This window comes from Bison bison, unplaced genomic scaffold (genome assembly GCF_000754665.1).
Source record: "Bison bison bison isolate TAMUID 2011002044 unplaced genomic scaffold, Bison_UMD1.0 scf7180017864456, whole genome shotgun sequence".
Classification (NCBI taxonomy): Eukaryota; Metazoa; Chordata; class Mammalia; order Artiodactyla; family Bovidae; genus Bison; species Bison bison.
This window is the reverse complement of record NW_011495018.1, coordinates 19,892,796-19,906,402: the sequence shown is the minus strand read 5'-3', so window position 1 is coordinate 19,906,402 and position 13,607 is coordinate 19,892,796.

Below are 13,607 nucleotides of genomic sequence, written 5' to 3'. Positions count from 1 at the left end.
AAATATTTTAAAACATAAAAATAATTCTTTCAAGGGAAATCCTTAAAACAAGTTTTAATGTCAAAAAGATTTTGCTTACATCAAACTGCCATGGCCGTTAAATAACTTTTGTCTGCTATTATTTATCCAGCAGTGAATCTTGAAATAATTTGAATTACTACAATTCCATGGGCTATAAATTTTATTGAGGATTCAATTTTATTAAGGATTCAGCTTCTGTATCTTAATAACATTGGTAGTCATGTTTCCCACTTCCTTGGTTGTGGTTATACTTGGGTGTAAGGATCAGTTTGTTGTCACTTTAAGTAAGCTAATTTCATTATTCCCTTGCTGCTCTTTAGCTTTTATGTAAATCTGACTCCATTATCTTTATTTTCAAGATGAAGGAATATCCAAGGTAATTAATTAAATGACTTATACATTGTGAGTGTCAGGTCAACATTGATTAGGGCCCGGGTCTTCTAACTTCTTGGTTGGTATTTTTCCTACTCAGCTCCCCATTAACCACATCATCTGCACCGTCCCAGTTGAAATCGGTTACTCAAGTGAAAGCTGGTAAAGTGAGGGCTTGATTTACACAAGTTAAGCAGGTGAAAGCCAAAGCAAACATTTTCTTTCCTCCACTAAGAATTTGCTAATTTGAAAAATCATACATTATAACAGAATTTTGAACGGTTTAGATTGAGTTCCTTTTCTTATCTTTTTAAACCAAATGCAGGATACAAGCCACAGAGTGCCAGACTTTAAGTCTATAATGTGTAAGAAAGCCAAATTAAACATTTTTTTTTCTCCATTAGAATCTACTAATGTGAAAAATCATATATTGTAAGTCAGAATTTTGAACAATTTAGATTGAGTCCCACATTTCTCATCATTTTAAACCAAATGTAGGATACAAACCACAAGCCAAGTACCAGACTTAAGTCTGTAATGTGTAATTTATACTTAACAGATACTGTTTCTGTATAGGTAATCTTTCATATTGATCTTAGGTGAATATTACAAGATATTTGTTTTGGACAAAGTAAAGGATTAATGGCTTTAGAGTTGGGGGTTCAGAGAAATTACATGAATCATTCCCTTTCAGGTAGGTAAGACATTACCTATTTTAAAGATAAACCAAACCCAAAGAGGTTGTTAAGTCAACTAATATGTACTGCAGTGGAACTAGGGACTACCTCTACTAACACAGTGTTCTTTTGACTCTTAATCATGTTGACTTTGTGATGTTGTATGCTTATCTGTGAACACATTACCCTTTCTAGATGTAGCTTTCTGAGAGCTGAATGCTTGGAGCTCTGTGAGTAATAACTAAGAAAGGTGGCCTCCTGGCTAGCCATGCTGATAAGTTTAATTGAATCCAAGGCAATAATGGAGTGACAGGTGTTGCAACCACATTTCATTTGCTTCCAAGACCACTTGGAATCCAGGTAGCCTGCAAGGTATAAATCAAAACTAAAGTTCTTATAGTTACTTTTTGTGGTGTGGTTGACGGAGGATTCTGCATTCAAGTTCCTTTGTTTTTCTATACCCTAGACTTGGATTTGAAGAAATGGTGGGCATTCGGTCAACAAATGTTTGAGTACTCACTAACATACTAGTCACTGATGTAAGTGCAGGGTGTATTAGTGGGAAAAAAAAAACAGTAAATGAAACTTGTGTTCTAGTGGAGTAAGGCAAGTGGTGAACATAGTAAAACTTCTGTTAGAGGTTGATATATGCCATAAAACACAAACACACAAAACAACCAAAATTCTGTTTTCTGGTCCTGCATGTAAGGAACTTGGAAGTTTTCATTATGTCCTAACAACAAATACAAAGCGAAACAACTCTTACTAGATTTGTCTCAGAGTATTGAGATCACAGGAAAGTTTCAGTCAGTTCAGTTGCTCAGTCGTGTCCAACTCTTGGCGACCCCATGAATCGCAGCACGCCAGGCCTCCCTGTCCATCACTAACTCCCGGAATTCACTTGAACTCATGTCCGTCGAGTTGGTGATACCATCCAGCCATCTCATCCTCTGTCATCCTCTTCTCTTCCTGCCCCCAATCTCTCCCAGCATCAGAGTCTTTTCCAATGAGCCAACTCTTCACATGAGGTGGCCAAAGTATTGGAGTTTTAGCTTTAGCATCATTCCTTCCAAAGAACACCCAGGACTGATCTCCTTTAGAATGGACTGGTTGGATCTCCCTGCAGACTCCCAAGAGTCTTCTCCAACACCACAGTTCAAAAGCATCAATTCTTTGGCGCTCAGCTTGCTTCACAGTCCAACTCTCACATCCATACGTGACCACTGGAAAAACCATAGCCTTGACTAGACGGACCTTTGTTGGCAAAGTAATGTCTCTGCTTTTGAATATGCTATCTAGGTTGGTCATAACTTTCCTTCCAAGGAGTAAGCATCTTTTAATTTCATGGCTGCAGTCACCATCTGCTGTGATTTTGGAGCCCCAAAAAATAAAGTCTGCCATGGTTTCTACTGTTTCCCCATCTATTTCCCATGAAGTGGTGGGACCAGATGCCATGATCTTAGTTTTCTGAATGTTGAGCTTTAAGCCAACTTTTTCATTCTCCTCTTTCATCAAGAGGCTTTTTAGTTCCTCTTCACTTTTCTGCCATAAGGTTGGTGTCATCTGCATATCTGAGGTTTTGATATTTCTCCCAGCAATCTTGATTCCAGCTTGTGCTTCTTCCAGCCCAGCGTTTCTCATGATATACTCTGCATATAAGTTAAATAAGCAGGGTGACAATATACAGCCTTGACGAACTCCTTTTCCTATTTGGAACCAGTCTGTTCCATGTCCAGTCTAACTGTTGCTTTCTGACCTGCATACCGGTTTCTCAAGAGGCAGGTCAGGTGGTCTGGTATTCCCATCTCTTTCAGAATTTTCCAGTTTATTGTGATCCACACAGTCAAAGGCTTTGGCATAGTCAATAAAGCAGAAATAGATGTTTTTCTGGAACTCTCTTGCTTTTTCCATGATGCAGCGGATGTTGGCAATTTGATCTCTGGTTCCTCTGCCTTTTCTAAAACCAGCTTGAACGTCTGGAAGTTCACGGTTCACGTAGTGCTGAAGCCTGATTGGAGAAATTTGAGCATTACTTTACTAGTGTGTGAGATGAGTGCAGTTGTACGGTAGTTTGAGCATTCTTTGCCATTGCCTTTCTTTGGGATTGGAATGAAAATTGACCTTTTCCAGTCCTGTGGCCACTGCTGAGTTTTCCAAATTTGCTGGCATATTGAGTGCAGCACTTTCACAGCATCATCTTTCAGGATTTGGAATAGCTCAACTGGAATTCCATCACCTCCACTAGCTTTGTTGATGGTGATGTTTCCTAAGGCCCACTTGACTTCACATTCCAGGATGTCTGGCTCTAGGTGAGTGATCACACCATCGTGATTATCTGGGTCGTGAAGATCTTTTTTGTACAGTTTTGTGTATTCTTGGCACCTGTTCTTAATATCTTCTGCTTTTGTTAGGTCCATACCATTTCTGTCCTTTATTGAGCCCGTCTTTGCATGAAATGTTCCCTTGGTATCTCTAATTTTCTTGACGAGATCTCTAGTCTTTCCCATTCTGTTGTTTTCCTCTATTTCTTTGCATTGATCGCTGAGGAAGGCTTTCTTATCTCTCCTTGCTATTCTTTGGAATTCTGCATTCAGATGCTTATATCTTTCCTTTTCTTCTTTTCACAGCTATTTGTAAGGCCTCCTCAGGCAGCCATTTTGCTTTTTTGCATTTCTCAAAAGAGAGTAGAATAAAATACTTTCTGTGTTGAGAGGAAGAAAAAAAAAAAAGAGTTATGTAGTATCTGAAATTATCATTCAAAAGAAGAAATAAATTTATACAAACTAAAATTTAGGGAATTTGTCACCAATGTACTTCCCCTGCAAGAATTACTAAAAGAAATTCTTAAGGGAGAAGGAAAGTAATACAGGTCAGAAACAATCTACACAAAGGAGCATTAAGGAATAAATGACGGTAAAATCTTTCATTTTTCTTCACTGATTTAACATAATTGTTCCAATAATAATATATTTGGAGACTAGATTATGGATAAGAGGAATGGCAGCAATATTATATATAAGGGGTGAGAGAGAGGAATTGGAAATACTCTATTATAAAGCAGTTGCCTTACCCATTAAGTGATAAGTGTTATTTGAAAGGGAACTTGGATTAGTTGTAAATAAACATTGCAAACAGTAGGTGAACAGCTAAAAAAGTTAAATGTATGCTTAATATGTTAAGAGAATATGGAATCATAAAATGGTCCATTCAAAGCATAAAAGGCATGGAAGACCAAAAAAAAAAAATGGTAGTGAAGTTAGATATTCAACTATATCAGTGATCACTTCAGCTGCCAGTGAAAAGCGATTGTCACAGTAGATTTAAAAAAGACCAAATATATGTTGCCTATGAGAAACACACTTTAAATATCAGAGGAGCCTGGTGGGCTGCCGTCTATAGAGCCACACAGAGTTGGACACGACTGAAGCGACGCAGCAGCAGCAGCAGCAGGAACTCACATCTATCCATGACCACTAGAAAATCCATAGCTTTGACTGTATGGACCTTTGTTGGCAAAGCGATGTCTCTGTTTTTTAATACATTGTCTAGATTTGTCATAGGTTTTCTTCCAAGGAGCAAACATCTTTGAATTTCATGGCTGCAGTCATCGTCTACAGTGATCTTGGAGCCTAAGATAATAGAATCTGCCACTGTTTCCATTTTTATTTGCCATGAAGTGCTGGGACTAGATGCCATGATCTTAGTTTTTTGAATGTTGAATTTTAAGCCAACTCTTTGACTCTCCTCTTTGACCTTCATCAGGAGACTCTTTAGTTCCTTTTCAGTTTCTGTCATTAGGGTGGTGTCATCCGCATATCTGATGTTAATTGACATTTCTCCCGGCAATCTTGATTCCAGCTTGTGCTTCATCTAGCCAGGCATGTCACATGATGTACTCTGCATATAAGTTAAATAAGCAGGGTGACAATATACAGCCTTGATGTACTCCTTTACCAATCTTCAACCAGTCTGTTGTTCCATGTCTGGTTCTGACTTGCTTCTTGATCTGCATACAGGTCTCTTAGGCAGGTAAGATGGTCTGGTATTCCCATCTCTAAGAATGTTTCACAGTTTGTTGGAAAAGTCAGAAGGCTTTAGCGTAGTCAATGAAACAGAGTAGATGCTTTTCTGTAATTCCCTTGCTTTTTCTATGATCCAACAGATATTGGCAATTTGATCTCTGGTTCCTCTGCCTTTTCTAAATCCAGCTTGACCATCTGGAAGTTCAGTTCACCACATATGGCTGAAACCTGGGTTGAAAGATTTTGAGCATTACCTTTCTTGCATGTGAAATGAGCTAAGCATCCTGAGCTGTTTGTAAATTTTGGAGACTAATCCCTTGTATGTCACATCATTTTCTCCCAACCTGTGAGTTGTCTTTTCATTTTGTTTATTATTTCTTTGCTGTGCAAAAGCTTTTGAGTTTAAGTAGGCCCCGTTTATTTTTATTTCCATTTTTCTGGGAGACAGATTGAAAAAAATATTGCTCTGATTTATATCAGAGAGTGTTCTGCCTATGTTTTCCTCTAGGAATTTTAAAGTGTCCAGTGTCACCTTTAGGTCTTTCATCCATTTTGAACTTGTTTTTATGTATGATGTCAAAGAATGATCTAATTTCTTTTTTTTTTTTTTTTTCACATGTAGCTGTCCAGTTTTCCCAGCATCGTTTGTTGAAAAGACTGTCTTTTCAACATTGTGTAGTCTTGCCTTTGTCACAGATTAACTGACCATAGGTGCGTGGGTTTTTTTCTGGGTTTTCTATCCTGCTCCATTGGTCTACATTTCTATTTTTGTGCCAGTTCCATATCATGACGGACTGACTTTCTAACTGCAAGTTTGTACCCTTTGCCATTCACCCGTTTTTTTCACCCCTTATTCCTCACATCTGGCAACCACCAATCTGTTCTCTGTATCCATGCACTTGGTTTTTGTTTGTTTGCTTGAATTTTCTTTAGATTCCACATGAATATGTGAGATCATATGGTACTTGCCTTTCTCTGTCTGACATATTTGACTTAGTGTAACGGTGTAAGGGTCCATCCATGTTGTCACAAATGGCAAGATTTCTTTCATTTTTCTATGACTGAGTAGTAGTCCATGGTATATACATACCACTTTTTTTTTTTTATCCGTTGATTTATTGATGGACACAGATTGTTTCCATATCTTGCTTCTGTAAATAATGCTGCAGTGAATGTGAGGGTGCACCCATCTTTTTGAGTTAGTGTTTTACTCAGAAGCAGCACTGTTGAATCGTATGCAGTTCGACTTTTCATATTTTGAGGAACCTTCATACTTTTTTCCATAGTGGCTGCACCAATTTACATTCCTATCAGCAGTGCACAAGAGTTCCCTTTCTTTTCTTTTTGGTAACAGTCATTGTAACAGGTGTGGGGTTATACCTCATTGTAGCTTTGATTTGCATTTCCCTGATGACTAGTGATTTTGAGCACCTTTCTTCATACTTGTTGGTCATCTGCATGTCTTCTTTGGAAAGATGTCTATTTATCCCCTTTGTACATTAAAAAAAATTGGATTATTTAAATTTTTGTGATTGAGTTATATGGATTCTTTATATATTTTGCATATTAGCCCCTCATCAGATATATGATTTGCAAATATATTCTCCCATTCTGTAGGTTGCCTTTTCATTTTGTTGATGGCTTTCTTTGCTGTGCAGAAGCTTTTCAGTTGGGTATAGTCTTAAGGCAAGGGACTTTCTCCCCATTCCTGGCTGTTTACATACACAAAAAGGAATAAATACCTGTTAAAATGTGAAGTTACATTTTCCTACTTTTATTTAGTTTTTAATTCTTATTTTTCACACCAATTTATTAACTGTCAAACTTTAAGGGGCAGATCTTCAAATATCTTTGTATCTGTCTGAGGAAGAATCAGGTTAATAAAGGAGAAAGTTTTGCCAAATAAACAAATACACTTAATGTATGTCAAGCATCTAGGGAAGCTTGGTGTGCTGCAGTCCATGGGGTCACTAAGAGTCAGACATGACTTAGTGACTGAACAACAACAAAGCATCTATTAAATGCTGAACATTGTGTTATATATTTTCCAGGTATTCATTTATTAAACATTCACTTAAGAGCATGCCTGAGATGCTTATTACTATTTTCCCCATTTCTGTATGAGAAAACCAAGGTCCAGAAAGTTAAGTAAGTTAATACAGTTATTAAGTGACAGAAGTAGGACCAGAGCCCAGGTTTATCTTACTCCAAAGCCTGAATTGCTAATGGCTTCACTCCCTGGAGCTGGCAGGCAGGGGCCCCTTTAGGAGGGAAAAGCTTGTGCTTTCCTGGTATCATTAACTAGGGAGAATGGAAAAAAGAAATCATTTCCAGGGAGCAGAATGACCAGATTACCTTTTAAACAGTGTGTGTGTGTGTGTGGTGTATGTGTGTGTTCATGAGGTTTCCATGGTTTCTTTGTGAAAATGTGAAAGGCGATTCACTTTACTTAATTAGGTTAATGAATGTTAGTTTAAAAGTTATTAAGTTTGGTCACAAATATCTCCATTATTCCCAAGGGCCAGAGGCTCTAGCTCACCTGTTGTGCCATAAATAGCCATGTGCCATAAATAACCATCACTGGCCATAACTGATTCAAGCGTGCTTTTTCTTATGCTTCTGGACAAAGCAGGCAAGACAACTCACCTGAATGTGGTGGGAAAGAGCCCTTATTTGCGAGGACTGACCTGGAAAACTCAGGAGGTAATGGTAAGTTTCATGTGTGCACAACCCTCAGCAGTCAAGTTTTAGTGGAAACGCACACATTTTTCTTGCAAGGTCGGCAGCAGCAAAGATCCAGATGAGAGCCCAAACTTTCTGGGCATTCTTAAGATAGAGGTGATCCTGGCACAGACTATTATCTTGGGTCTTGGCGAGGGCCCAGTAGGGGCAGAAATCACTTGGCTTCATCTTCCAGGTGGGAGCAGGATGGGCTAGCACCTTAGGGGGGGGAAAAAAAAGATGAAGGTGATGCTCAGACTTCACACTTTTTCCATGGGAATAGCAGAATGGATCTAACAGTCAGTGATGAGAAACACGGAAGGTGGTAAATAAGGCCACTCCTTCCAACAACACTCTTGGAGGTGATGCTTTTCTTTTGGCTTCCATTCACCTTCAGGAACAATGTGCTTGCAAAGAGCTCCAGCACTGGCAGCAAGAAAGTGGAAGAATTAAATAATAGCTCAGAGGAAGCAATAGATTTTTTTCTAGTGACTGCCAGCCCCTCCTCCCCGCCACCATGTCAGCAATGCAGTGACTTGACAGATGTTAGTAACTGATCGCAGCATTTGGTTCCAGTTGTGTGTGGGGCATGGGCGGCAATGGGAACACTGTGTTCCCCACCTGCTCATCATGTTCAGATGGGTGAGTGTGTGCCCATATGGCCCATATGCATGGGTGTGTGGCCTGTGTTTGTGTGTCTGAACTTCGATTTGTGAGAGCCTAGGAGTCGGAGAAGGCAATGGCACCCCACTCCAGTACTCTTGCCCTGAGAATCTCATGGATGGGGGAGCCTGGTGGGCTGCAGTCCATGGGGTCGCTAAGAGTCAGACACGACTGAGCGACTTCTTTCACTTTTCACTTTCATGCATTGGAGAAGGAAATGGCAACCCACTCCAGTGTTCTTGCCTGGAGAATCCCAGGGACGGGGGAGCCTGGTGGGCTGCTGTCTATGGGGTCGCACAGAGTTGGACATGACTGAAGCGACTTAGCAGCAGCAGGAGTCCAAGCTAATGAGGATGTAGTTTTTTCTTAGTCTTCAAAAAATAGTAATAAGCTATTAATATCATCTCCAATCCAGTTTTCTGGCTCTTTTTAGATGAAGTCCCCCATGGCTCAGTGGTAAAGAATCTGTCTGCAATACAAGAGACATGGGAGATGCAGGTTTGATCCCTGGGTTGGAAAGATCCCCTGGAGGAGGAAATGGCAACCCACTCCAGTATTTGTGCCTGGAGAATTCCATGGACAGAGGAGCCTGGTGTGGGCTACAGTCCACGGGGTTGCAGAGAGTCAGATGCGACTGAATGACTGAACACACATGCACACACACAAGAATTTTAATATTACCTGGCACTTTAATTATAGATGTAATTCCAGGACAAACAGATAATTTAGTATAAGCTAAATTACATGTATTGGTAATTTGCCTGGCTGGTAGTCATAAATAGACCATCTTCCAGTACTTATGTGTTCCTTTTCAGAAGAAAATATAGATAGAAAGGGAGGTAGAGCTAGAGATATAAAATGAGAGCATCTATGTTTTTTATTTCACACTAGTTAACTAGTAATATGTGTATGTTAATACACATAATTTATCCCCTCCCCACCCACATTTCCCCTTTGGTAACCACAAGCTTTTTTTTTTTTTTTTTCTGTTTCTGTTTTGTAAATAAGTTCATTTATATGATTAAAAAAATTAGATTCCACAGGTAAGTGATACGTGATATCAAATGATGTTTTTCCTTTTCCTGACTTAACTTCACTTAGTATGATAATCTCTAGGTCCATCCATGTTTCTGCAAATGGCATTATTTCATTCTTTTCTATGTCTGAGTAATAGTCCACTATATTTATGCACCACATCTTCATCCATTCCTCTGCTGATGGACATTTATGTTGCTTCCATGTCCTGGCTATTGTAAATAGCACTGCAATGAACACGGGTACATTATCTTTTCAAATTATGTTTGTTTGTTTTTTTTCCAGATATATGCTCAGGAGTGGGATTGCAAGGTCATATGGTAGTCCTATTTTAACTTTTTAAGGAGCCTCCTTGCTGTTCTCCATTGTGGTTGTACCAATTTCCATTCCTGCCAACAGTGTAGGAAGATCCCCTTTTTTAGATATTCTCTCTAGCATTTGTTGTTTGTAGACTTGGAGAATGGCATTCTGACCAGTGTGAGGTGATAGTCAATGTAGTTTTGATTTGCATTTCTCTGATGATTAGTGATGTTGAGCATTTTTTCATGTGTCTGTTGCCCATTTTGTATGCCGTCTTTGGAAAATTGTCTATTCAGATCCTCTGTAGTATGTATTTTTATTAATAGTAGAAATAATAGTGGACCTCCATTTGTGTGCCCTAGACTTCTCCTTAGGCCAGAAATGCCAACTTCCTGATGCCTCTGGTTCCTGGAAGAATATGACACCCTCTTAGCTGACCCAGAAGAACTAGGACAGTTATTCTCAATCTGGAGCCCATCCTTAGCAGCTCTGCCTTCCTTAGACACCACCTTTATGCCCCCACCAAGGCAACTGCTCATCTCTCCTGCCCCCAGTGAGATTTATTATTTATTACTTAGAGCAGTGAATCTTCACTGAGTGTGCATGTTAGCATCTCCCAAGGAGGTTTGTTAAAATACACAGTCTGCATTCCATCACAGCCCTGATGAATCAAAATTACCTTGGTGGAGCACTAGTAAGTCTTTTTCACCTTCCCAAGCAATGCAGATATACAGGCTTGGATAGAAATTATTGTCTTTGTGGATCTCTCTCTGCTCAGTGCTGTCTCACTAAGCAAGCACAGCACTAAATCTTCTATCAAAAAACTAATAGCATCCACATAGCCTTTTAAAGCTCAGAGATACTGACACTGAGTGTCAAACTAAGGAGCTAGAGCATTTAGTGATAGATACATGTGTTACCCTGGTGGCTCAGACGGTAAAGAATCTGCCTGCAATGTGGGAGACCCAGGTTTGATGCCTGGGTTAGGAAGATCCCCTGGAGAAGGGAATGGCAACCCATTCCAGTATTCTTGCCTGGAGAATTCCATGGACAGAGGAGCCTGGCAGGCTACAGCTCATGGGGTCGCAAAGAGTCGGACACAACGGAGAGACAAACACATATGTGAAGAGGAAGAACTCTGCATATGAAGAGGCTCTGTAGCTAGCCTTAGACATGTTGTGTACTAGGAACTCAACAAAAGACAGCTATCATTATTATTAATAATTGTCCTGAATTGGCCTCCAAGACCCTAGCTCCTTGAAAAACCTGTTTCCATTTTAGGAGAAAAGACTCCAAACCCAGGAATTAAGAAGCTGACTGGCTGTTTGGGAAGCATTTAAGAAAATGTGACATGAGATGTTATACACAGGCTAGCAGCAGAGATTCCAAGAAAAGAAAGCCCTGTGGCCTCTATTTTCATTTCCCTTTTTGCTTCTGAAATGAGATGGGAAGGAGAGATGTGTGTCAGCAGCTGGTGTGGAGATAGGCGGTGATGGTCTATGAAAACTCGGGCCCTAAGGTCTGTGAACAACGCAGTGAAGCCCAGATTGCCATGGGCTTTGATATTTGTCTCTCTTAGCATTCATACTTGAGGTCTGGGGCTCTTAGTTTCTGTGCAAAGGTGAGCGTGACCACATTTCCAACTGAGTCTCATGCAATCTCTCTGAATCTCTTCTCTCAGGACATACAGAGCTGAGACTTGGTTAGAAGATGGAAAATAGATTTAACAGAGGGAGGAAAGAGTGCCTTAACTTTCTTCAGGTGCTCCAGAAAAGGGGATTAGAAAGGCTCTTCAGAATTAAATCTGGAAAGGGAGGTCATCCAATTGGAGGAATGATTGCAGGAGACACCTGTGAAATACTTTGAAAAGCACAGACTTCAGGACTATCTACAATAAGAGCAACCACATTGATTACTGTATCACTGGCCTGTATCACTGGCAGAGGCTGTAGACATCAGCTGGTGTTGAAGGTGATGCTCAGCCTTGATGCTCAAGATCCTTAATTTAGTCCTCAGTCCTGAGCCTGAACCCTGCTGGGCAGAGAAGCAATCTGTTCCATCCTTAGAACTTCCAGCTTGATTGACTACATAAGGTATTTTGGTTTAGTAGGCCCTTAAATAAGATAACTTTTCTTTAGGTCTAATCTCTCTCCTGCTGACAGTTTCCATCCTCCTGGGCCTTGCCCTTAAACTGCCTACTGTTTATTTGAAAAGTGCAGATAACACAATACAAGCCGGTACTCTAGCAACCGTTAAAATCTATCTCAGGACACCGAGCATGCAGAGGAACACTGCACTCACCCCCTCTCCATGCTATTTCTATCAGATGGAACCTGGAAAACATTCTCTCTTCTTTTGGTCAGCATCCTCGTCTTACTGAAAGACTGGTGTGCGTGCATCTGAAATGCGGATGTGGTGGGGGGAGAAGTCTAGCTTTCGGCCTCAACAAAGACACAATGGTTCAGAGAAGACCAGAGCAGAGCAACCAGTCAGGCAGGATCCAGGCCTCCGGGATCTGCGGGAAGCGTGGGTTGCCCTGTACTGGCAGGGTGGGCTGCCAGCTCTGGGCTCTGATGCCTGCAGAGCCCTCTTCTGATGTGTCTTCATCAGCCCAAGCTTCACTCTCGCCGGGGAGAGGGTAGCCACACAAGAGTGTATGCGTTAGGAAGATTTCTGCAACATGACAAAGTGCAATAAAAAATCTGGGTTCTCTGTCCCCGAGCATGGACCCAAACTTGCCCTGATATGAGAGAAGGCAGTCTCAGGGACGAGAGTAGGCTCCGACGTCCGCGTAGACTGGCAGCGGTGCCGGCGTGCGGCCGGCAGGTGTCAGTGCGCCCTCGCGCTGCCGCCACGCGCCGCCTCCGCTCTAGGACCCCTCCTCACCGTGGTCTAGGGGGCGCCGGTTCAGACCCAGGCTGCTCAGGTCTCGCAGCCGCTCTGCAGCTGGAACCACAAATGGCCGTTTCTCCGCACAGTGGAGCTCCTAACTCTGGCGGAGCCCACTCCGCGTGGGTGTTGCCTCCCTTTCCGCCAAAGGGGTTGGATCCGAACGTGCGCCTTCCTCTCACCAGCTCCACTCGCCCCGCCGCCAGGAGCACTTGCAGGAAAAGTGTGGCCCGGCCCAGGGCGGGGTTGCTCCGGATGCGACCTGTACCGGCAATTGCTTCTCCCGATTCATCCAGGGGACCTCAACACCCTTTCCTCCCAAGTCCCACTCAGCTCGATGTGGCCACTCCCGGGTGCCCAATGTGTTCTGCTCGGCGCGCCCAGAGATGCTTGGCCAATTCCCAGCAGGCACTCCCCGGGCACGCCCTTTAAATCCCTCGCTCAGGGTATCCGCCTCCCCAAAGGGCCCGTCTCACCAGTGGGGCAGGGTTCCAGTGGGTCCCGCGCTGGGTGAGGGCGCTAGACCCGTGGAGGGGAGGTGCAAGGGGCGGGGGAGGGTCGGCTTCCCACGTGGGGGCTGACGCCGGCTGCTCAGCAACGCCGGCTTGATCCTGGGGCTATAAAACCAGTCCAGGGCTAGTGCGGCGGAGAAGCAGCGGCCCGGGCTTCAGTGCAGACGCCTAGCAGCCGGCGCGCCGCCGCCCGGCCACCCCCAGCACCTTCTCTCCCTAGCCCCTGCTCTCCTCCCCAAACTCACGCTGCCCTCGGACCCCAGCCTGTCCCGTCGCGCTCAGCGCCCGAAGCTCGCCGTGCAGACGCCCAGGAGACCTCCTGCCTCGGTCGCGATTCCTGGAGGGCCGATCGCCCACCCGCCCGGGTCCGCCTGAGGACGGGGGCGCCTTCATGC